The sequence below is a fragment of the Schistocerca gregaria genome, chromosome 3 (assembly GCF_023897955.1).
Source record: "Schistocerca gregaria isolate iqSchGreg1 chromosome 3, iqSchGreg1.2, whole genome shotgun sequence".
NCBI lineage: Eukaryota > Metazoa > Arthropoda > Insecta > Orthoptera > Acrididae > Schistocerca > Schistocerca gregaria.
Genome location: NC_064922.1, coordinates 96,726,436 through 96,752,378, shown reverse-complemented (window position 1 = coordinate 96,752,378; position 25,943 = coordinate 96,726,436). Strand labels below are relative to the sequence as shown.

The window sequence follows — 25,943 nt, the reverse complement described above, 5'->3', positions numbered from 1 at the left end:
TATTTATTATATTATTTAATCTTTCTTTATTTATTAGTGAAAAGAAAGATTAAATAAGAAAGAATATAATACATTTATTGCTATACATGTTCCATATTAATCTTTAATTTTATATAATAGAGAAATTGTTGTGGTCATACATAGGGGCGTTTCTTTTTTTTTTGTTAATGTTTGTGGTTTTTTTCTTTTTTTTTCTTTAAATATTTGAATCTTTTATTTTTTCCTGAATTAATAGATTTAAAATTTTCTTATTTTTTATTTTTAAAAGTTTTATTCTTGCTTGTTTATTCACTTTTTCTTTGTATTATATGTAAGTTTTGTTAGACTAAATGTTCTTTTTGCAGTAATTTGATTTAATTATCAAGTGATTTTGGATTTAGCAATTGATTTAGTATCGGCATAATTCGTGCCAGCAGCCGCGGTTATACGATTCATACAAGTGAATATTATTGGTTAAAACAGTTGTTTATATTATTAGGGTTGAAATATAAATTTGTAAGGTGAAATGTTAAAATTTATTTGTGGCCCTTTTTATGAATCTGTGATATTTAAATAATAAACTAGGATTAGATACCCTATTATTTTAAATGTTAATTATATTTACCAGGGTACTATTAGTTAAAGTCTTTAAACCCAAAGAATTTGGCGGTATCTCATTCCATTCAGAGGAACCTACCCCATGATTGACAATACATGATTTACTCTACTTAATTTATTTGTTTGTATATCTCCGTTATCAGAGAATCTTTTTAGAGTTATAATTCTCAAGATTTATAATTATAAAATATTTCAGGTCAAGGTGCAGCTTATAGTTAAGAGGAGGTGGGTTACAATAGATTTTTGTTTATAACGGATTTGATAGTGAAATACTGTTAATGAAGGTGGATTTGATAGTAATTTAATTTATTTAATTTAACTGATATTGGCTCTGAGATGTGTACACATCGCCCGTCGCTCTCATTATTGATTATTCTATTTTATTTTAAAGTAGCTTCAATTTAGATGAGATAAGTCGTAACATAGTAGATGTACTGGAAAGTGTATCTAGGAAGAGTTTCAAGATATAACTTATTAGTAAAGTGTTTCATTTACACTGAAAATTTTTCTGTGCAAATCAGGATATCTTGATTATTTATTTTATTATATTTATTTTTTGTTTATTTAATTATTTAATATAAATAATTTTATTGTATTTTTGTCTTAGTATATTTTATAGAATTGATTTTTTAAATTATAGTTTATTGGTAATGTAAGTGTTTTATGAAATATTATTTTAAATTTTTTTAAGTAGATTTTATTTATTGTACCTTTTGTATCAGGGTTTATCAAAATTTTAGTATTTATTTTACTTGTCTCGATTTGGGTTGATTTATAAATAATTTATAGTTAATGTATCATAATTATTATTAAAATATTTATAGAAATGAGATGTTAATCGTTTCCCAAGATATCTAGTTTCTTAAGAAAAAATTTAATTTTTTAAAGTTATTTGTTTTTATTTAATTTTTTAAGTAAAAATATTAACTTATTTATTCTTTAAGGGATAAGCTTTGAAGTTAATAACCTATAATTTATTTTATAGAAATATAATAGTAAGCTTTAAACCAGCTATCTTTAAGATTACGTTTTAGTTCATTATTTTTTATTTTGATTTTATAAATATTTTAGGTTTTTTATGAAGATTATTAATTTAATTTTAAAATTTTTGTAATAATGATAGAATTAGTATATTTATTTGTGTGGAATTTTTACCTTGTGAACTTATTATAAGGAACTAGGCAAAATTGATTTCCGCCTGTTTATCAAAAACATGTCCTCTTGTTTATATTTTGAGGTCTGGCCTGCTCACTGAGCATATTTTTAAAGAGCCGCGGTATTTTGACCGTGCAAAGGTAGCATAATCATTAGTCTCTTAATTAGTGGCTGGAATGAATGGCTTGACGAGAAATCAACTGTCTCTTAATAAATTTTTGAATTTAACTTTTGAGTCAAAAGGCTTAAATTCTTCTTTAGGACGAGAAGACCCTATAGAGCTTGACATTTTACTTTTATATAGTTTTTTGTTTGTCTTTCTATATTTAATGATGATGTTTTGTTGGGGTGACATGAAGAATAGATAAACTCTTCATTATTATATCATTTATTTATGTTTGTTATTTTGATCCATAATTTATGATCATAAGATTAAGTTACCTTAGGGATAACAGCGTAATTGTTTTTGAGAGCTCATATCGACAAAGCAGATTGCGACCTCGATGTTGGATTAAGAAAAATTTTGGGTGCAGGAGCCCAATGATTAGGTCTGTTCGACCTTTAAATTCTTACATGATCTGAGTTCAGACCGGCGTGAGCCAGGTCGGTTTCTATCCTAAGATTGTTAATCCATATTAGTACGAAAGGACCATATGGTTAAAATATTTTTTGTTATATTGATTAATATTAATTTATTTACTATTTTGACAGATTAATGTGTTGAATTTAGAATTCATTTATGTAGATTTTTTCTACAAATAGTATTGATACTTTATGATTTATTTATATTTATTTTGAATTTTCTTTTATTGGTTATTTGTGTTTTAATTAGTGTTGCCTTTTTAACTTTATTAGAGCGTAAGGTTTTAGGTTATATTCAGATTCGAAAGGGTCCAAATAAGGTAGGTTTTGTTGGAATTCCTCAGCCATTTAGAGATGCTATTACGTTAATTTGTAAGGAGCAGCCAATTCCTATTATATCTAATTACCTACTTTATTATTTTTCCCCTGTTTTTAATTTAATGATTTCTTTAGCCGTTTGAGTAATTTTTCCTTATTTAACTTATATGTGTTCTTTTTCTTATGGATTTTTATTTTTTTTATGTTGTACTAGATTAGGTGTTTATACTGTTATAATTGCTGGTTGATCTTCTAATTCAAATTATTCATTATTAGGTTCTCTTCGTTCTGTTGCTCAAACAATTTCTTATGAAGTTAGTTTAGCTTTAATTTTATTGTCTTTAATTATTTTAATTGGTTGTTTTAATATGTTTGATTTTATAAACTATCAGCTTTATTGTTGATTTATTATTATTTCTTTTCCTTTAGCTTTAGCTTGTTTTGCTTCTTGCTTAGCTGAAACTAATCGTACTCCTTTTGATTTTGCTGAAGGGGAATCTGAGTTAGTTTCAGGATTTAATATTGAGTATGGTGCGGGTGGTTTTACTTTAATTTTTTTAGCTGAATATACTAGAATTGTCTTCATAAGAATGTTATTGGCTTTAATTTTTTTGGGCGGTGATTTTTATTCTTTTATATTTTTTATTAAGCTTGTTATTACATCTTTTGGTTTTATTTGGGTTCGTGGAACATTACCACGGTTCCGTTATGATAAATTAATGTACTTAGCTTGAAAAAGTTTTTTACCTTTATCTTTGAATTTTTTTATTTTCTTTGTTGGTTTAAAGATTTTATTTATCTCATTTGTTTAGTGAAATTTTTTGAGAAAAGTTAATAGAAGAGTTAAACTTCTAATTTTATGTTTTCAAAACATATGCTTTTCCTAAGCTAATTAACTTTATTCCTTAATTAATTTATCTCATGCGTTTGCGACATGGACATTAATTAAGAAATATGTGAAGTAAATAATTGTTAAGATTTGACCTGTTATAATATAAGGTTCTTCAACAGGTCGTTTACCAATTCACGTTAGTAAGCATACAACAACTACTATAATTCAGAATAAAATTTGATTAATAGGGTAAAATTGAATGCCTCGGAATGGTGTTTTATTATAAAATGGTAAAATTATTAAGATTCTAATTGATAAAAATAATGCAATAACACCTCCTAACTTATTAGGGATAGATCGTAGAATTGCATATGCAAATAGGAAATATCATTCTGGTTGAATGTGAACTGGTGTTACTAATGGGTTGGCAGGTACAAAGTTATCTGGATCTCCTAATAGGCAAGGATTAATTAAACATAGTATAATTAATAATGATGTTATTATTACAAATGTAATAGAATCCTTAAAGGTAAAGTATGGGTGGAATGGAATTTTTTCAATATCTCCATTTAGTCCAAGAGGATTATTAGATCCTGTTTGGTGAAGAAAAAATAAATGAATTGCTGCTATAGCAGCAATAATAAATGATAATACAAAATGGAATGTGAAGAATCGATTTAATGTTGCATTATCAACAGAGAATCCTCCTCATACTCATTGGACTAAATCTGTTCCTAAGTATGGGATTGCTGATAATAAATTAGTAATTACTGTTGTACCTCAAAAAGATATTTGGCCTCAGGGTAAGACATATCCTATAAATGCAGTTGCTATAACTAAAAATAAAATCACTGTACCAATTATTCAGGTATGTATATATATATAAGATCCATAGTATAATCCCCGTCCTACATGTAAGTAAATACAAATAAAAAATATAGATGCTCCATTTGTGTGTAAGGTTCGGATAATTCAACCATTATTTACGTCTCGGCAGATGTGTACTACACTACTGAATGCTATTTCAATATTTGATGTATAATGTATAGCTAAAAATAGTCCAGTTACGATTTGAATTACCAAACATAACCCTAATAGGGATCCAAAATTTCATCAAAATGAAATATTTGTTGGGGCAGGTAAGTCAATTAAAGAGTTATTAATATTTTTAATTAAAGGATGTCTTAATCATAAGGGTTTATTCATTAGTAATTATCTTATTTTACGAATAGGTCCCTGATTAATATTGGTGATTTTAACAACTGCTAGTAGTGCTAAAAATAAATAAATTATTATTATTATTGTAATAATGAATGTTGGACTATTATATAATTTTTCTAAAGATATTGTTATTTCTTGATAATTGATTGAATTATCAATATTTATAGTTTCGGTGTTTTTGAAAAAGTCTATAAATATAGATATATCTAGAATAATTAATATTAATATGATAAATACTCACATTATTAATGTAATAATTATAGTGATTGATTTAGGCTGAAATATTTCGTTTGATGCAATTCTTGTAATGTAAATAAATAATACTAGTATACCACCAAGAAATGTTAAAAATAAAATATATGATAATCAATATCTTTCTATTAATGTTCCTGTTATTAATCCAACTAGGAAGGTTTGAAGGATAATAAAAAGCATTATTGATATTGGGTGTCTTAATTTAATAAAATTAATATTTATTACATTTGATAATGATATAATTATTATTTTGATCATTTCAGGGGTTAGTTTATTTAAAATACCGGTTTTGGGGACCGATGATGGAAGCTTTTCCACCTCTGAAGTTTTAAAAGTGGGGGCTGGACTTATTTCCGGTTTACAAGACCGGCGTTTTTTTTAAACTATTAAAACTAATGTTTATATTCTCTATTTTTACTTCTTTATTGATTTATTTTGCTGGTGTTTATGTTTTTTCTTCTAAACGTAAACATTTATTAATGGTTCTTTTGAGATTAGAATATATTGTTCTTTCTTTATTTATGTTAGTTATTGTTTTTCTTATTGAGTTTGATTATGATTATTTTTTTCCTGTTAATTTTTTAGTTTTTTCTGTTTGTGAGGGTGCTTTAGGTCTTTCTATTTTAGTTTCAATAATTCGTTCTCATGGTAATGATTTTTTTAATTCTTTTGGCTTATCTTTATGTTAAAGTATTTATTTATAACTATTTTTTTGATCCCTCTTTGTTTATTAAATAATTGTTGATGGTTGGTTCATTCTTTAATGTTTCTGTCGGGTTTTGTTTTTATAATTTGTGTTTATTCATATGCTGATTTGAATATAATTAGATATTATTTTGGTATTGATTATTTTTCTTTTAGTTTAATTTTACTTAGTTTTTGGATTTGTTCTTTAATAATCACTGCTAGAGGTTCAGTTTATTTAAGTTCATATCATTCTAATTTTTTTGTTTTTATGGTTTTGATTTTAATAATTATGCTTTACTGTTCATTTGCTAGATTAAGTCTTCTTTCTTTTTATATTTTTTTTGAGGCTAGATTAGTTCCTACTTTACTTTTAATTTTGGGTTGGGGTTATCAACCTGAGCGTTTGCAGGCTGGTGTTTATTTAATTTTTTATACTTTGGTTGCTAGATTACCTTTATTATTAGTTTTATTTAAGGTTTATGATTTTTCTAATACTTTATATTTTCCTTTATTGGTTGATTTTGGTTCTTATTATTTTATGTTTTCTGTATTTATAATTTTGGCTTTTTTAGTTAAGATACCTATGTTTTTGGTTCATTTATGACTTCCTAAGGCTCATGTAGAGGCCCCTATTTCAGGTAACCGACCTGGCGTTGCATCAATTTTAACCCCTAATGCAGGAACTGCTCATGAGTGTAGAACATCTGATGCTCTTGTTAATACTCGTACTTCTGTATTTATTGGTAGGATTGTTCGGTTATCTACATCTAGTAGTCGGAATCCATCATTTTCTAGGTCTTGTTCTGGTGTTATATAAGTGTCAAATTCTACGTCTATGAAGTCTGAATATTCATATCTTCAATATCATTGTCGTCCAATGGTTTTAATTGTAATTATTGCATCTACTGAATCATCAAGTAAATATAATAGTCGTAATGATGGAAGGGCAATAAAAATTAATGTAATTGCTGGTAAAGCTGTTCAGATTGTTTCAATTAAATGTCCATGAAGTATATTACGGTTAGTATAGGCAATAAATAATATATAACTTAGGGCATAACCTACAATTACTGTAATTAATAATAATACGACCATAGTATGATCATGAAAGAATGATAATTGCTCCATTAATGGTGAAGCTCCATCTTGAAGAGATAAATTTGATCATGTTGCCATTAATAAATATTTTCTAATAAAAGGTCAAACCTTTATTTGTAGAGCTTAAATCTACTGCACTAATCTGCCATATTAGAATCTAGAGATTAATGGTAATTCTGAGTAACTATGTTCTGCAGGAGGGTTATTTTGTAGTCATTCTGTTGATCTTCTTATGTTAGCTCTAAATATAATTGCTCGGTTTGTAATCATTCTTTCTCATATAATTACAATGAATATAATGATTCCTACAATAGAAATTGTAGACCCAATTCTTCATACTACGTTTCATGATGTATATGCGTCTGGGTAGTCAGAGTATCGTCGAGGTATTCCTGCTAATCCTAGGAAGTGTTGAGGAAAGAATGTTAAATTTACTCCAATGAATATAATTGTAAATTGGATTTTTAATCATGTATTATTTATAGTTAATCCTGTAAATAGTGGATATCATTGAATGACACCTCCTATAATTGCAAACACTGCTCCTATAGATAATACATAATGAAAGTGGGCTACTACATAATATGTATCATGTAATACAATATCAAGTGATGAATTTGCTAATACTAATCCTGTTAATCCACCAATTGTAAATAGGAAAATAAATCCTAGAGCTCATAATAATGGTGGATTGAACTTGAATTTAGTTCCATATAATGTAGCTAATCATCTAAATACCTTAATTCCTGTAGGTACAGCAATAATTATTGTTGCTGATGTAAAATATGCTCGTGTGTCAACATCCATTCCTACTGTAAATATATGATGTGCTCATACAATAAATCCTATTAGTCCAATTGATAGTATAGCATAAATTATACCTAATGTTCCAAATGATTCAATTTTTCCTCTTTCTTGACATACAATATGTGAAATAATTCCGAACCCCGGTAGAATTAAAATATAAACTTCTGGGTGTCCAAAGAATCAAAATAGATGTTGATATAGAATTGGGTCACCCCCTCCTGCAGGGTCAAAGAATGATGTATTTAAATTTCGATCTGTTAATAATATAGTAATAGCTCCTGCTAAAACTGGAAGTGAAAGAAGGAGAAGTAATGCTGTAATAGCTACAGATCATACAAATAAAGGTGTTTGATCTAAAGTTATACTTCCCGATCGTATATTAATTGCTGTTGTAATGAAATTCACTGCACCAAGAATAGATGATACACCTGCTAAGTGCAGTGAAAAAATAGCTAGATCTACAGATGCACCCCCGTGTGCAATAGCTCCTGCTAGAGGAGGGTGAACTGTTCATCCTGTACCAGCACCATTATCTACTATAGAAGATGTAAGAAGAAGGGTTAGTGGAGGTGGTAGTAATCAAAAACTTATATTATTTATTCGTGGAAATGCTATATCTGGTGCACCAATTATTAGTGGAACAAGTCAATTACCAAATCCACCAATTATAATAGGAATTCAACCCTTTAACCCTATACAAATTCCATTACTTAATACAGCTATTCTTTTAGCATCAGGAGTAACAGTAACATGAGCACATCATAGTTTAATGGAATCTAATCATACTCAAGCACTACAAGGATATTGAGAAGCACCTTTTACCATTGCAGATGCAGTTTATGGATCAACATTCTTTGTTGCAACAGGATTCCATGGTTTACACGTAATTATTGGAACAATCTTTTTATCAACATGTCTACTTCGACACTCAATAAATCAATTTTCACCAAGACATCACTTTGGATTTGAAGCAGCAGCATGATACTGACACTATATTAATTATAATATTTTATATTTAAATTAATAATTTTATTTATTATATCCAATTATAATAATATTAAATATTAAATTACATATTATTATATATATTATATTATAATAACCTATTTTAAGCTAAAAACATAAGTAGCTATAATCCTAGGTAAATAATTGCATTAAAATAATCAATTGATAATGGTAAGATGAACTTATAATACTTTAATTTCAATTAAATGTAATATATTAATATAAATTATTTATTATATATATATATATATATAAAAATAAAATGAGCAGGATAAATTAATCCTAATTAAACAAAATAATACATAAAAGAATTTCAAAAAAAACTTTCGATTTATATATTAAATAAATGAAGTGCCTGATTAAAGGTTTACCTTGATAGGGTAAATAAAGTAAATAAAATTACCTTCATTAAAATTACATAAGATAGAATTAAACTACCTCCTTTAGTATCAAAAACTAACGTGCATCATACACCTTAATGTAAAAAGGTAAGCTAAACAAGCTAATGGGTTCATACCCCATTTATAGAGGTATCAATCCTCTCCTTTTTAATGACCAACAACTCTACAAAACATCTCTTCCTATCAACATTAATGATAGGAACGATCCTGTCCATTTCATCAAATTCCTGATTTGGGGTTTGAATAGGACTTGAGATCAACTTACTTTCATTTATTCCACTCCTAACAAGAAATAAAAATATAATAATAAATGAATCATCAATTAAATATTTTATTGTCCAAGCAATAGCATCGACAATATTATTATTTTCAATTTTGCTGATTCAAATAAAATATCCCATGGGATGGGAAACAGAATTTATCCCATCAATAATAATTAGATCTAGACTATTATTAAAGATTGGAGCTGCACCTTTCCATTTCTGATTTCCAGAAGTTATAGGAGCATCAAGATGAAATAATTGTTTAACATTAATAACATGACAAAAAATCGCCCCAATAATGGTCTTATCTTATTGTATTCAATTAAGAACTTTTATTTGAACAATTATTATCTTAAGAATTATTATTGGGGCAATAGGAGGTTTAAATCAAACATCCTTACGACAACTTTTAGCATATTCATTAATCAGACATCTAGGTTGAATAATTAGATCATTAACAGTCAGAGAAAACATCTGAGAACTATACTTCATTATTTACTCACTATTAAGATTAATTATAGTTTTATTATTTAAGCAAATAAATTTATTTTTCATAAATCAAATTTATTCAGCCAGAAATATAAAAACCGAAATTAAATTCATAATATTCTTATCTTTATTATCTTTAGGTGGACTACCACCATTCCTTGGATTCTTACCAAAATGAATTGTAATACAATCATTAATAGAAAACAATATAACAACTATTATAACTATTATAGTTGTATTAACTACAATTACACTCTACTACTATATACGTATTAGATTCTCAGCTCTAATTATATCATACACAGAAAATTCGTGATCTATAAAGATAAAGTCCCAAAAATCAAGAATCATTTTTCCTATAACAGTAATAATTTCAACAATAGGATTGATTTCAACATCAACCTTAATTTCATTATACTAAGGACTTAAGTTAATCAAACTAATAACCTTCAAAGTTATAATTAAAAGAATAATCTTTTAGGCCTTAGTAAAATTTTACACCTCTAGAATTGCAGTCTAGAATCATAATTGAATATAAGACCTAAATATGATAAGAGAGAAAACATCTCATAAGTAGATTTACAGTCTACCACCTAAAATTCAGCCATCTTACCGCAAAAATGATTATTCTCAACAAACCATAAGGACATTGGTACTTTATACTTATTTGGAGCATGAGCAGGAAAAGTAGGAACATCAATAAGAATACTTATTCGTGCTGAACTTGGCCAACCCGGATCTCTAATTGGGGATGACCAGATTTATAATGTTATTATTACAGCTCACGCATTCGTAATAATTTTCTTTATAGTAATACCTATTATAATTGGTGGATTTGGTAATTGACTTGTTCCACTAATAATTGGTGCACCAGATATAGCATTTCCACGAATAAATAATATAAGTTTTTGATTACTACCACCTTCACTAACCCTTCTTCTTACATCTTCTATAGTAGATAATGGTGCTGGTACAGGATGAACAGTTTACCCTCCTCTAGCAGGAGCTATTGCACACGGGGGTGCATCTGTAGATCTAGCTATTTTTTCACTGCACTTAGCAGGTGTATCATCTATTCTTGGTGCAGTGAATTTCATTACAACAGCAATTAATATACGATCAGAAAGTATAACTTTAGATCAAACACCTTTATTTGTATGATCTGTAGCTATTACAGCATTACTTCTCCTTCTTTCACTTCCAGTTTTAGCAGGAGCTATTACTATATTATTAACAGATCGAAATTTAAATACATCATTCTTTGACCCTGCAGGAGGGGGTGACCCAATTCTATATCAACATCTATTTTGATTCTTTGGACACCCAGAAGTTTATATTTTAATTCTACCGGGGTTCGGAATTATTTCACATATTGTATGTCAAGAAAGAGGAAAAATTGAATCATTTGGAACATTAGGTATAATTTATGCTATACTATCAATTGGACTAATAGGATTTATTGTATGAGCACATCATATATTTACAGTAGGAATGGATGTTGACACACGAGCATATTTTACATCAGCAACAATAATTATTGCTGTACCTACAGGAATTAAGGTATTTAGATGATTAGATACATTATATGGAACTAAATTCAAGTTCAATCCACCATTATTATGAGCTCTAGGATTTATTTTCCTATTTACAATTGGTGGATTAACAGGATTAGTATTAGCAAATTCATCACTTGATATTGTATTACATGATACATATTATGTAGTAGCCCACTTTCATTATGTATTATCTATAGGAGCAGTATTTGCAATTATAGGAGGTGTCATTCAATGATATCCACTATTTACAGGATTAACTATAAATAATACATGATTAAAAATCCAATTTACAATTATATTCATTGGAGTAAATTTAACATTCTTTCCTCAACACTTCCTAGGATTAGCAGGAATACCTCGACGATACTCTGACTACCCAGACGCATATACATCATGAAACGTAGTATCAAGAATTGGGTCTACAATTTCTATTGTAGGAATCATTATATTCATTGTAATTATATGAGAAAGAATGATTACAAACCGAGCAATTATATTTAGAGCTAACATAAGAAGATCAACAGAATGACTACAAAATAACCCTCCTGCAGAACATAGTTACTCAGAATTACCATTAATCTCTAGATTCTAATATGGCAGATTAGTGCAGTAGATTTAAGCTCTACAAATAAAGGTTTGACCTTTTATTAGAAAATATTTATTAATGGCAACATGATCAAATTTATCTCTTCAAGATGGAGCTTCACCATTAATGGAGCAATTATCATTCTTTCATGATCATACTATGGTCGTATTATTATTAATTACAGTAATTGTAGGTTATGCCCTAAGTTATATATTATTTATTGCCTATACTAACCGTAATATACTTCATGGACATTTAATTGAAACAATCTGAACAGCTTTACCAGCAATTACATTAATTTTTATTGCCCTTCCATCATTACGACTATTATATTTACTTGATGATTCAGTAGATGCAATAATTACAATTAAAACCATTGGACGACAATGATATTGAAGATATGAATATTCAGACTTCATAGACGTAGAATTTGACACTTATATAACACCAGAACAAGACCTAGAAAATGATGGATTCCGACTACTAGATGTAGATAACCGAACAATCCTACCAATAAATACAGAAGTACGAGTATTAACAAGAGCATCAGATGTTCTACACTCATGAGCAGTTCCTGCATTAGGGGTTAAAATTGATGCAACGCCAGGTCGGTTAAATCAAGGAACATTCACAATAAATCGACCTGGATTATTCTTTGGACAATGCTCAGAAATCTGTGGAGCAAACCACAGATTTATACCAATTGTAATTGAAAGAACTTCAGTAAATTTATTTATTAAGTGATTATCTAAGTAATTTAAGGAGTTAGTTAAAATAAATAACATTAGAGTGTCAATCTAAAGTAACTAAAAAAAATTAGTACACCTTGAAATTCATCAGATGACTGAAAGTAAGTAATGGTCTCTTAAACCAAATAATAGTAAATTAACGACTACTTCTGATGGGGAAATTATATCCAAATCCCTCAAATATCCCCTCTTATATGATTCTCACTATTCATTATATTTTCAGCTACATTAATCTTGTTTAATCAAATAAACTTCTTCTCATATAAACCTAACCTTATTAAAAGAGCAGAAAAAGGAACAATTGAAATAAAAAACTTAAATTGAAAATGATAACAAATCTATTCTCAACATTTGACCCATCAACTAACATCTTTAATTTATCATTAAATTGAACTAGAACATTTCTAGGACTATTATTAATCCCATCACTATTTTGACTTACACCATCACGAATTAACATTATCTGAAATAAACTAAATTTAACCTTACATAATGAATTTAAAACACTTCTTGGACCAAAATCATTTAATGGAACAACATTCATTTTCATCTCAATTTTTATTATAATATTATTTAACAATTTCATAGGATTATTCCCTTATATTTTTACTAGAACAAGACATTTAGCATTAACATTTGCAATTGCCCTACCTATATGGCTAAGATTTACATTATTTGGATGAATTAACCATACTAATCATATATTTACACACCTTGTACCACAAGGTACACCGCCTGCATTAATATCATTTATAGTACTAATTGAAACAATTAGTAATGTTATTCGACCAGGTACATTAGCAGTACAGTTGGCAGCAAATATAATTGCAGGACACTTATTATTAACCTTATTAGGAAACACAGGACCATCTATAGCAATAAACTTAATCTCATTACTAATTATTGGACAAATACTTCTATTAATTCTAGAATCAGCAGTAGCAATAATTCAAGCCTATGTTTTCTCAATTCTAAGAACTCTATATTCTAGAGAAGTATATTAAACCTATGTTAACAACTCACTCAAACCACCCATTCCACTTAGTAGACTATAGACCTTGACCATTAACAGGAGCAATTGGAGCAATAGTCCTAGTATTAGGACTAGCAAAATGATTCCACCTATTTAATATTAACTTATTCATAATTGGATTTGGAATTACCCTACTAACTATAATTCAATGATGACGAGATGTAGTACGAGAAGGAACATATCAAGGATTACATAGAGGATTTGTATCAATTGGATTACGATGAGGAATAATTTTATTTATTGCATCAGAGGTATTATTTTTCGTTTCATTTTTTTTGAGCATTCTTTAGAAGAAGATTAGCACCAACAATTGAACTAGGAATACTATGACCTCCAATAGGAATTCAACCCTTTAACCCTATACAAATTCCATTACTTAATACAGCTATTCTTTTAGCATCAGGAGTAACAGTAACATGAGCACATCATAGTTTAATGGAATCTAATCATACTCAAGCACTACAAGGATTATTCTTCACAGTGTTATTAGGACTATACTTTACAATACTTCAAGCATATGAATATTGAGAAGCACCTTTTACCATTGCAGATGCAGTTTATGGATCAACATTCTTTGTTGCAACAGGATTCCATGGTTTACACGTAATTATTGGAACAATCTTTTTATCAACATGTCTACTTCGACACTCAATAAATCAATTTTCACCAAGACATCACTTTGGATTTGAAGCAGCAGCATGATACTGACACTTCGTAGACGTAGTATGATTATTCTTATATATCTCTATTTATTGATGAGGTAGATAATTGTTTTTCTAGTATAAATAGTACATTTGACTTCCAATCAGAAAGCTTGATATAAATCAAGAAAAACAATTCTAATTCTATCAACAAGAGTTTTCATTAGATTTATTATTCCAATAATTGTTATAATCCTGGCAACAACACTATCAAAAAAATTAATTAATGATCGAGAAAAAAGATCACCATTTGAATGTGGGTTTGATCCAAAAAGATCAGCACGAATACCATTCTCAATACGATTCTTCCTAATCGCAGTAATCTTTTTAATTTTTGATGTAGAAATTGCACTAATTCTACCAATTGTAATTATATTTAAAACTTCAGACATTATAATCTGAACAGTATCAACAATATTTTTTATTCTAGTTCTATTAGGAGGACTATACCATGAATGAAACCAAGGAGCATTACAATGAGCAGAATAAAGGGTTGTAGTTAAATATAACATTTGGGTTGCATTCAAAAAGTATTGATATTATCAATCAACCTTAAATAGAATAAGAAGCGAAATATTGCAGTCAGTTTCGACCTGGAAGATTGGTATGTACTACCCTTATTCTTATTAATTGAAGCCAAAAAGAGGCGTATTACTGTTAATAATATAATTGAACTATAATAGTTCCAATTAAGGAAATGTAAAGCCAATATGAAAGCTGCTAACTTTTTATATTAGCGGTTAAACTCCGTTAACATTTCTAAAATTTATATAGTTTAAATAAAACATTACATTTTCACTGTAAAAATAATATATCTATATTTATAAATACTTAAAAGTAAAAATACTTCCTTAACATCTTCAGTGTCACGCTCTAATTATAAGCTATTTAAGTAAACGAAAAACAATATTACCAAAATAAATATTCAAAAAATAAAAGTTAAAAGATAAATCTTGAAATTAGAATCATATCAACCTTGAATATAACCAATTAAATAAATAAATAATCTATATAAACCTTGACCACCAAGTAATTCACCTCAACCATAATCAAATGACTTAGATGAATAATAACCTATTTTTAAAGGAATATATCTAATAAACTTAGTTGAAAGAAAAGGTATAAATCATATAGAACCAGCAAATCTAACAAAAGAAAGTATACTTAAAGAAAATAAATTATGAGAAAAATCAAAATTAGAAATAAGATAACCTAAATAAGCACCTAAAATAACAACTGTAATAGTTAAAAACTTTAAATAATAAGGTAAAGCAATCACATGAGGAATAGGAAAAATTAATCAAGATAAAAGACTACCACCAAAAACAGCAACAAACAATAGACCAATTATTCCAAATGAAATATAATAACCCTTATCATCAAAAGAAAATCTAGAATAAAAATTATTATCACCAGATATTGAATAATAAAACAAACGAAAAGAATAAGAAGCAGTTAAACCAGTAGAAAAAATAAAGAAAAAAATTAAACAATTAATTCATCTTAAACAAACCATCTCAAGAATTAAATCCTTTGAATAAAATGCCGCTAAAAAAGGTATTCCACACAAAGATAAACTAGAAACATTAAAACAAACTGAAGTTAAAGGTATGAAATTAACAATTGATCCTATAAAACGAATATCCTGAGAATCCTTCAAATTATGAATTATTGAACCTGCACATATAAATAATAATGCCTTAAATAAAGCATGAGCCAATAAATGAAAAAATGCAAGCTTTGGATAACCTATAGCCAAAATTCTTATTATTAAACCAAGTTGTCTTAAAGTAGAAAGAGCAATAATCTTCTTTAAATCAAACTCAAAATTAGCGCCCAATCCAGCCATAAATATAGTTATACAACCAATTAAAAGTAAAAATCAACCACAATTATAAGTATCCAATATTGGTCTAAAACGAATTAATAAATAAACACCAGCAGTAACAAGAGTAGAAGAATGAACTAAAGCAGAAACAGGAGTAGGAGCTGCTATAGCAGCAGGAAGTCATGAAGAGAAAGGAATCTGAGCTCTCTTAGTTATAGCTGCTAAAACAATTAATATAGTAATGAGCTTTATTTCAAAAGAATTAGAAATAAAATCATAATAATAAATATAATTTCAACCACCAAAATTTAACATTCATGCAATAGAAATTAAAATAGCAACATCACCAATACGATTAGAAAGTGCAGTTAATATACCAGCACTATAAGATTTTACATTTTCATAATAAATAACTAAACAATAAGAAACTAAACCTAAACCATCTCAACCTAATAAACTTCTAATTAAATTAGGACTAATAATTAAAAAACCTATAGAAAGAATAGATATTAAAACAATAATAATAAAACGATTTATATTCTTTTCACCAGATATATAATCCTCTCTATAATAAATAACCAAAGAAGAAATATATATAACAAAAGATATAAAAATAAGAGATATTCAATCCAAAATTAAAGTTATATCAACTATAGAACCATTTAAATTGAAAAGCTCTCACTCAACAAAAACTCTATAATCAATTATTAAATAATAAATACCTAAAATAAAAATTATAGTTCTCGAAATAAACAAAGAAAAAAAACTCAAAGAACAAATAGAAAATAAATTCACGGCCTAAGATGAAAAACTTCATATCATTGATTCCACAAAACAATATTTTTAATTAAAATACTTAAGCAAACTAAACAAAGAAATATTCACCCTTTAAACAGAGAATATTTAAAGGCAATCAATGTAAATGTAAAAGATGATATTCACGAAAATAACCAAGAGAACAAGTATAAACACCAGAATAATAATTCCCATGCTGAGAATAAAAATATATATACAAAGTATAAACAGCTCTAAAAAAAGATAAAAAAATCAAAGCAAAGAATCTAAAAGAAGATCAAGATATAATTCTATTTAATAATCTAATTTCACCTACCAAATTTAAAGAAGGAGGAGCAGCCATATTTGATGATCTTAAAAGAAATCATCATAAAGCCATTCTTGGCATCAAATTAATTATACCCTTGTTAATTAATAATCTTCGTCTACCTAAACGTTCATAAATAATATTAGATAAACAAAATAAACCAGAAGAACATAAACCATGACCAACCATTAGAGAAAGAGAACCTACACAACCTCATCAATTCATAGTCATCAATCCACCAATAACCATTCTTATATGAGCAACAGAAGAATATGCAATTAAAGACTTTAAATCAACCTGACGAAAACAAATAAATCTTACAATAACACCCCCAGATAAACCTAAAGACAATCAAAAATAATTAAACTTTAAACCCAAATAAGAAATAACCTTTATAACACGAAAAATACCATAACCACCTAACTTTAATAAAACACCAGCAAGAATTATTCTACCTGAAATAGGGGCCTCTACATGAGCCTTAGGAAGTCATAAATGAACCAAAAACATAGGTATCTTAACTAAAAAAGCCAAAATTATAAATACATAAAACATAAAATAATAAGTACCAAAATCAACCAATAAAGGAAAATATAAAGTATTAGAAAAATCATAAAACTAATAATAAAACTAATAATAAAGGTAATCTAGCAACCAAAGTATAAAAAATTAAATAAACACCAGCCTGCAAACGCTCAGGTTGATAACCCCAACCCAAAATTAAAAGTAAAGTAGGAACTAATATAGCCTCAACAAAAATATAAAAAGAAAGAAGACTTAATCTAGCAAATGAACAATAAAGCATAATTATTAAAATCAAAACCATAAAAACAAAAAAATTAGAATGATATGAACTTAAATAAACTGAACCTCTAGCAGTGATTATTAAAGAACAAATCCAAAAACTAAGTAAAATTAAACTAAAAGAAAAATAATCAATACCAAAATAATATCTAATTATATTCAAATCAGCATATGAATAAACACAAATTATAAAAACAAAACCCGACAGAAACATTAAAGAATGAACCAACCATCAACAATTATTTAATAAACAAAGAGGGATCAAAAAAATAGTTATAAATAAATACTTTAACATAAAGATAAACCAAAAGAATTAAAAAAATCATTACCATGAGAACGAATTATTGAAACTAAAATAGAAAGACCTAAAGCACCCTCACAAACAGAAAAAACTAAAAAAATAACAGGAAAAAAATAATCATAATCAAACTCAATAAGAAAAACAATAACTAACATAAATAAAGAAAGAACAATATATTCTAATCTCAAAAGAACCATTAATAAATGTTTACGTTTAGAAGAAAAAACATAAACACCAGCAAAATAAATCAATAAAGATGTAAAAATAGAGAATATAAACATTAGTTTTAATAGTTTAAAAAAACGCCGGTCTTGTAAACCGGAAATAAGTCCAGCCCCCACTTTTAAAACTTCAGAGGTGGAAAAGCTTCCATCATCGGTCCCCAAAACCGGTATTTTAAATAAACTAACCCCTGAAATGATCAAAATAATAATTATATCATTATCAAATGTAATAAATATTAATTTTATTAAATTAAGACACCCAATATCAATAATGCTTTTTATTATCCTTCAAACCTTCCTAGTTGGATTAATAACAGGAACAATAATAGAAAGATATTGATTATCATATATTTTATTTTTAACATTTCTTGGTGGTATACTAGTATTATTTATTTACATTACAAGAATTGCATCAAACGAAATATTTCAGCCTAAATCAATCACTATAATTATTACATTAATAATGTGAGTATTTATCATATTAATATTAATTATTCTAGATATATCTATATTTATAGACTTTTTCAAAAACACTGACTATAAATATTGATAATTCAATCAATTATCAAGAAATAACAAATAACAGAAGTAGTCGTTAATTTACTATTATTTGGTTTAAGAGACCATTACTTACTTTCAGTCATCTGATGAATTTCAAGGTGTACTAATTTTTTTTAGTTACTTTAGATTGACACTCTAATGTTATTTATTTTAACTAACTCCTTAAATTATCTTAGATAATCACTTAATAAATAAATTTACTGAAGTTCTTTCAATTACAATTGGTATAAATCTGTGGTTTGCTCCACAGATTTCTGAGCATTGTCCAAAGAATAATCCAGGTCGATTTATTGTGAATGTTCCTTGATTTAACCGACCTGGCGTTGCATCAATTTTAACCCCTAATGCAGGAACTGCTCATGAGTGTAGAACATCTGATGCTCTTGTTAATACTCGTACTTCTGTATTTATTGGTAGGATTGTTCGGTTATCTACATCTAGTAGTCGGAATCCATCATTTTCTAGGTCTTGTTCTGGTGTTATATAAGTGTCAAATTCTACATCTATGAAGTCTGAATATTCATATCTTCAATATCATTGTCGTCCAATGGTTTTAATTGTAATTATTGCATCTACTGAATCATCAAGTAAATATAATAGTCGTAATGATGGAAGGGCAATAAAAATTAATGTAATTGCTGGTAAAGCTGTTCAGATTGTTTCAATTAAATGTCCATGAAGTATATTACGGTTAGTATAGGCAATAAATAATATATAACTTAGGGCATAACCTACAATTACTGTAATTAATAATAATACGACCATAGTATGATCATGAAAGAATGATAATTGCTCCATTAATGGTGAAGCTCCATCTTGAAGAGATAAATTTGATCATGTTGCCATTAATAAATATTTTCTAATAAAAGGTCAAACCTTTATTTGTAGAGCTTAAATCTACTGCACTAATCTGCCATATTAGAATCTAGAGATTAATGGTAATTCTGAGTAACTATGTTCTGCAGGAGGGTTATTTTGTAGTCATTCTGTTGATCTTCTTATGTTAGCTCTAAATATAATTGCTCGGTTTGTAATCATTTTTTCTCATATAATTACAATGAATATAATGATTCCTACAATAGAAATTGTAGACCCAATTCTTGATACTACGTTTCATGATGTATATGCGTCTGGGTAGTCAGAGTATCGTCGAGGTATTCCTGCTAATCCTAGGAAGTGTTGAGGAAAGAATGTTAAATTTACTCCAATGAATATAATTGTAAATTGGATTTTTAATCATGTATTATTTATAGTTAATCCTGTAAATAGTGGATATCATTGAATGACACCTCCTATAATTGCAAATACTGCTCCTATAGATAATACATAATGAAAGTGGGCTACTACATAATATGTATCATGTAATACAATTTCAAGTGATGAATTTGCTAATACTAATCCTGTTAATCCACCAATTGTAAATAGGAAAATAAATCCTAGAGCTCATAATAATGGTGGATTGAACTTGAATTTAGTTCCATATAATGTATCTAATCATCTAAATACCTTAATTCCTGTAGGTACAGCAATAATTATTGTTGCTGATGTAAAATATGCTCGTGTGTCAACATCCATTCCTACTGTAAATATATGATGTGCTCATACAATAAATCCTATTAGTCCAATTGATAGTATAGCATAAATTATACCTAATGTTCCAAATGATTCAATTTTTCCTCTTTCTTGACATACAATATGTGAAATAATTCCGAACCCCGGTAGAATTAAAATATAAACTTCTGGGTGTCCAAAGAATCAAAATAGATGTTGATATAGAATTGGGTCACCCCCTCCTGCAGGGTCAAAGAATGATGTATTTAAATTTCGATCTGTTAATAATATAGTAATAGCTCCTGCTAAAACTGGAAGTGAAAGAAGGAGAAGTAATGCTGTAATAGCTACAGATCATACAAATAAAGGTGTTTGATCTAAAGTTATACTTTCTGATCGTATATTAATTGCTGTTGTAATGAAATTCACTGCACCAAGAATAGATGATACACCTGCTAAGTGCAGTGAAAAAATAGCTAGATCTACAGATGCACCCCCGTGTGCAATAGCTCCTGCTAGAGGAGGGTAAACTGTTCATCCTGTACCAGCACCATTATCTACTATAGAAGATGTAAGAAGAAGGGTTAGTGAAGGTGGTAGTAATCAAAAACTTATATTATTTATTCGTGGAAATGCTATATCTGGTGCACCAATTATTAGTGGAACAAGTCAATTACCAAATCCACCAATTATAATAGGTATTACTATAAAGAAAATTATTACGAATGCGTGAGCTGTAATAATAACATTATAAATCTGGTCATCCCCAATTAGAGATCCGGGTTGGCCAAGTTTAGCACGAATAAGTATTCTTATTGATGTTCCTACTATTCCTGCTCATGCTCCAAATATGAAGTATAAAGTACCAATGTCCTTATGGTTTGTTGAGAATAATCATTTTTGCGGTAAGATGGCTGAATTTTAGGTGGTAGACTGTAAATCTACTTATGAGATGTTTTCTCTCTTATCATATTTAGGTCTTATATTCAATTATGATTCTAGACTGCAATTCTAGAGGTGTAAAATTTTACTAAGGCCTAAAAGATTATTCCTTTAATTATAACTTTGAAGGTTATTAGTTTGATTAACTTAAGTCCTTAGTATAATGAAATTAAGGTTGATGTTGAAATCAATCCTATTGTTGAAATTATTACTGTTATAGGAAGAATGATTCTTGATTTTTGGGACTTTATCTTTATAGATCACGAATTTTCTGTGTATGATATAATTAGAGCTGAGAATCTAATACGTATATAGTAGTAGAGTGTAATTGTAGTTAATACAACTATAATAGTTATAATAGTTGTTATATTGTTTTCTATTAATGATTGTATTACAATTCATTTTGGTAAGAATCCAAGGAATGGTGGTAGTCCACCTAAAGATAATAAAGATAAGAATATTATGAATTTAATTTCGGTTTTTATATTTCTGGCTGAATAAATTTGATTTATGAAAAATAAATTTATTTGCTTAAATAATAAAACTATAATTAATCTTAATAGTGAGTAAATAATGAAGTATAGTTCTCAGATGTTTTCTCTGACTGTTAATGATCTAATTATTCAACCTAGATGTCTGATTGATGAATAAGCTAAAAGTTGTCGTAAGGATGTTTGATTTAAACCTCTTATTGCCCCAATAATAATTCTTAAGATAATAATTGTTCAAATAAAAGTTCTTAATTGAATACAATAAGATAAGACCATTATTGGGGCGATTTTTTGTCATGTTATTAATGTTAAACAATTATTTCATCTTGATGCTCCTATAACTTCTGGAAACCAGAAATGGAAAGGTGCAGCTCCAATCTTTAATAATAGTCTAGATCTAATTATTATTGATGGGATAAATTCTGTTTCCCATCCCATGGGATATTTTATTTGAATCAACAAAATTGAAAATAATATTATTGTCGATGCTATTGCTTGGACAATAAAATATTTAATTGATGATTCATTTATTATTTTTTTTTATTTCTTGTTAGGAGCGGAATAAATGAAAGTAAGTTGATCTCAAGTCCTATTCAAACCCCAAATCAGGAATTTGATGAAATGGACAGGATCGTTCCTATCATTAATGTTGATAGGAAGAGAAGTTTTGTAGAGTTGTTGGTCATTAAAAAGGAGAGGATTGATACCTCTATAAATGGGGTATGAACCCATTAGCTTGTTTAGCTTACCTTTTTACATTAAGGTGTATGATGCACGTTAGTTTTTGATACTAAAGGAGGTAGTTTAATTCTATCTTATGTAATTTTAATGAAGGTAATTTTATTTACTTTATTTACCCTATCAAGGTAACCCTTTAATCAGGCACTTCATTTATTTAATATATAAATCGAAAGTTTTTTTTTTGAAATTCTTTTATGTATTATTTTGTTTAATTAGGATTAATTTATCCTGCTCATTTTATTTTTTATATATATATATATATATAATAAATAATTTATATTAATATATTACATTTAATTGAAATTAAAGTATTATAAGTTCATCTTACCATTATCAATTGATTATTTTAATGCAATTATTTACCTAGGATTATAGCTACTTATGTTTTTAGCTTAAAATAGGTTATTATAATATAATATATATAATAATATGTAATTTAATATTTAATATTATTATAATTGGATATAATAAATAAAATTATTAATTTAAATATAAAATATTATAATTAATATAAATAATTATATTAATTATAATAATATAATTATCTAAATTATCTATAATTAGATTATTTAACTAATATATATGAAAGTTAACTTAATATAAAAAAAAGAATTCATATTAATAACATATTATATTAAATTACGTAATTGTATAAAATATATTTATTATATTATTTAATCTTTCTTTATTTATTAGTGAAAAGAAAGATTAAATAAGAAAGAATATAATACATTTATTGCTATACATGTTCCATATTAATCTTTAATTATATATAATAGAGAAGTTGTTGTGGTCATACATAGGGGCGTTTCTTTTTTTTTTGTTAATGTTTGTGGTTTTTTTCTTTTTTTTTTCTTTAAATATTTGAATCTTTTATTTTTTCCTGAATTAATAGATTTAAAATTTTCTTATTTTTTATTTTTAAAAGTTTTATTCTTGCTTGTTTATTCACTTTTTCTTTGTATTATATGTAAGTTTTGTTAGACTAAATGTTCTTTTTGCAGTAATTTGATTTAATTATCAAGTGATTTTGGATTTAGCAATTGATTTAGTATCGGCATAATTCGTGCCAGCAGCCGCAGTTATACGATTGATACAAGTGAATATTATTGGTTAAAACAGTTGTTTATATTATTAGGGTTGAAATATAAATTTGTAAGGTGAAATGTTAAAATTTATTAGATACCCTATTATTTTAAATGTTAATTATATTTACCAGGGTACTATTAGTTAAGGTCTTTAAACCCAAAGAATTTGGCGGTATCTCATTCCATTCAGAGGAACCTACCCCATGATTGATAATACACGATTTACTCTACTTAATTTATTTGTTTGTATATCTCCGTTATCAGAGAATCTTTTTAGAGTTATAATTCTCAAGATTTATAATTATAAAATATTTCAGGTCAAGGTGCAGCTTATAGTTAAGAGGAGGTGGGTTACAATAGATTTTTATTTATAACGGATTTGATAGTGAAATACTGTTAATGAAGGTGGATTTGATAGTAATTTAATTTATTTAATTTAACTGATATTGGCTCTGAGATGTGTACACATCGCCCGTCGCTCTCATTATTGATTATTCTATTTTATTTTAAAGTAGCTTCAATTTAGATGAGATAAGTCGTAACATAGTAGATGTACTGGAAAGTGTATCTAGGAAGAGTTTCAAGATATAACTTATTAGTAAAGTGTTTCATTTACACTGAAAATTTTTCTGTGCAAATCAGGATATCTTGATTATTTATTTTATTATATTTATTTTTTGTTTATTTAATTATTTAATAATAATAATTTTATTGTATTTTTGTCTTAGTATATTATATAGAATTGATTTTTTAAATTATAGTTTATTGGTAATGTAAGTGTTTTATGAAATATTATTTTAAATTTTTTTAAGTAGATTTTATTTATTGTACCTTTTGTATCAGGGTTTATCAAAATTTTAGTATTTATTTTACTTTTCTCGATTTGGGTTGATTTATAAATAATTTATAGTTAATGTATCATAATTATTATTAAATTATTTATAGAAATGAGATGTTAATCGTTTCCCAAGATATCTAGTTTCTTAAGAAAAAATTTAATTTTGTAAAGTTATTTGTTTTTATTTAATTTTTTAAGTAAAAATATTAACTTATTTATTCTTTAAGGGATAAGCTTTGAAGTTAATAACCTATAATTTATTTTATAGAAATATAATAGTAAGCTTTAAACCAGCTATCTTTAAGATTACGTTTTAGGTCATTATTTTTTATTTTGATTTTATAAATATTTTAGGTTTTTTATTAAGATTATTAATTTAATTTTAAAATTTTTGTAATAATGATAGAATTAGTATATTTATTTGTATGAAATTTCTACCTTGTGAACTTATTATAAGGAACTAGGCAAAATAGATTTCCGCCTGTTTATCAAAAACATGTCCTCTTGTTTATATTTTGAGGTCTGGCCTGCTCACTGAGCGTATTTTTAAAGAGCCGCGGTATTTTGACCGTGCAAAGGTAGCATAATCATTAGTCTCTTAATTAGTGGCTGGAATGAATGGCTTGACGAGAAATCAACTGTCTCTTAATAAATTTTTGAATTTAACTTTTGAGTCAAAAGGCTTAAATTCTTCTTTAGGACGAGAAGACCCTATAGAGCTTGACATTTTACTTTTATATAGTTTTTTGTTTGTCTTTCTATATTTAATGATGATGTTTTGTTGGGGTGACATGAAGAATAGATAAACTCTTCATTATTATATCATTTATTTATGTTTGTTATTTTGATCCATAATTTATGATCATAAGATTAAGTTACCTTAGGGATAACAGCGTAATTGTTTTTGAGAGCTCATATCGACAAAGCAGATTGCGACCTCGATGTTGGATTAAGAAAAATTTTGGGTGCAGGAGCCCAATGATTAGGTCTGTTCGACCTTTAAATTCTTACATGATCTGAGTTCAGACCGGCGTGAGCCAGGTCGGTTTCTATCATAAGATTGTTAATCCATATTAGTACGAAAGGACCATATGGTTAAAATATTTTTTGTTATATTGATTAATATTAATTTATTTA

General features: G+C 27.2%; 5 long non-coding RNA genes across 5 annotated transcripts in view; 2 read left to right on the top strand and 3 right to left on the bottom strand.

The window, feature by feature from the left end:
- Nucleotides 1-25,943, top strand: part of LOC126356089 (uncharacterized) — a 158,421-nt gene that overhangs the window by 64,139 nt on the left and 68,339 nt on the right. The window lies entirely within an intron of this gene.
- LOC126356090 (uncharacterized) overlaps nucleotides 1-25,943 on the bottom strand; it is an 89,765-nt gene that overhangs the window by 50,728 nt on the left and 13,094 nt on the right. The window lies entirely within an intron of this gene.
- LOC126356091 (uncharacterized) overlaps nucleotides 1-25,943 on the bottom strand; it is a 39,772-nt gene that overhangs the window by 5,212 nt on the left and 8,617 nt on the right. The gene's annotated exons all lie outside the window — the stretch shown is intronic.
- LOC126356087 (uncharacterized) lies at nucleotides 1,140-25,943 on the top strand. The gene is made up of 2 exons (XR_007565582.1): nucleotides 1,140-1,630; nucleotides 25,124-25,943. It is a non-coding gene; the product is annotated as an uncharacterized LOC126356087 (long non-coding RNA).
- On the bottom strand, nucleotides 6,901-12,600 carry LOC126356093 (uncharacterized). The gene is made up of 2 exons (XR_007565588.1): nucleotides 10,995-12,600; nucleotides 6,901-8,058 (listed from the first exon to the last, which is right to left on the bottom strand). It is a non-coding gene; the product is annotated as an uncharacterized LOC126356093 (long non-coding RNA).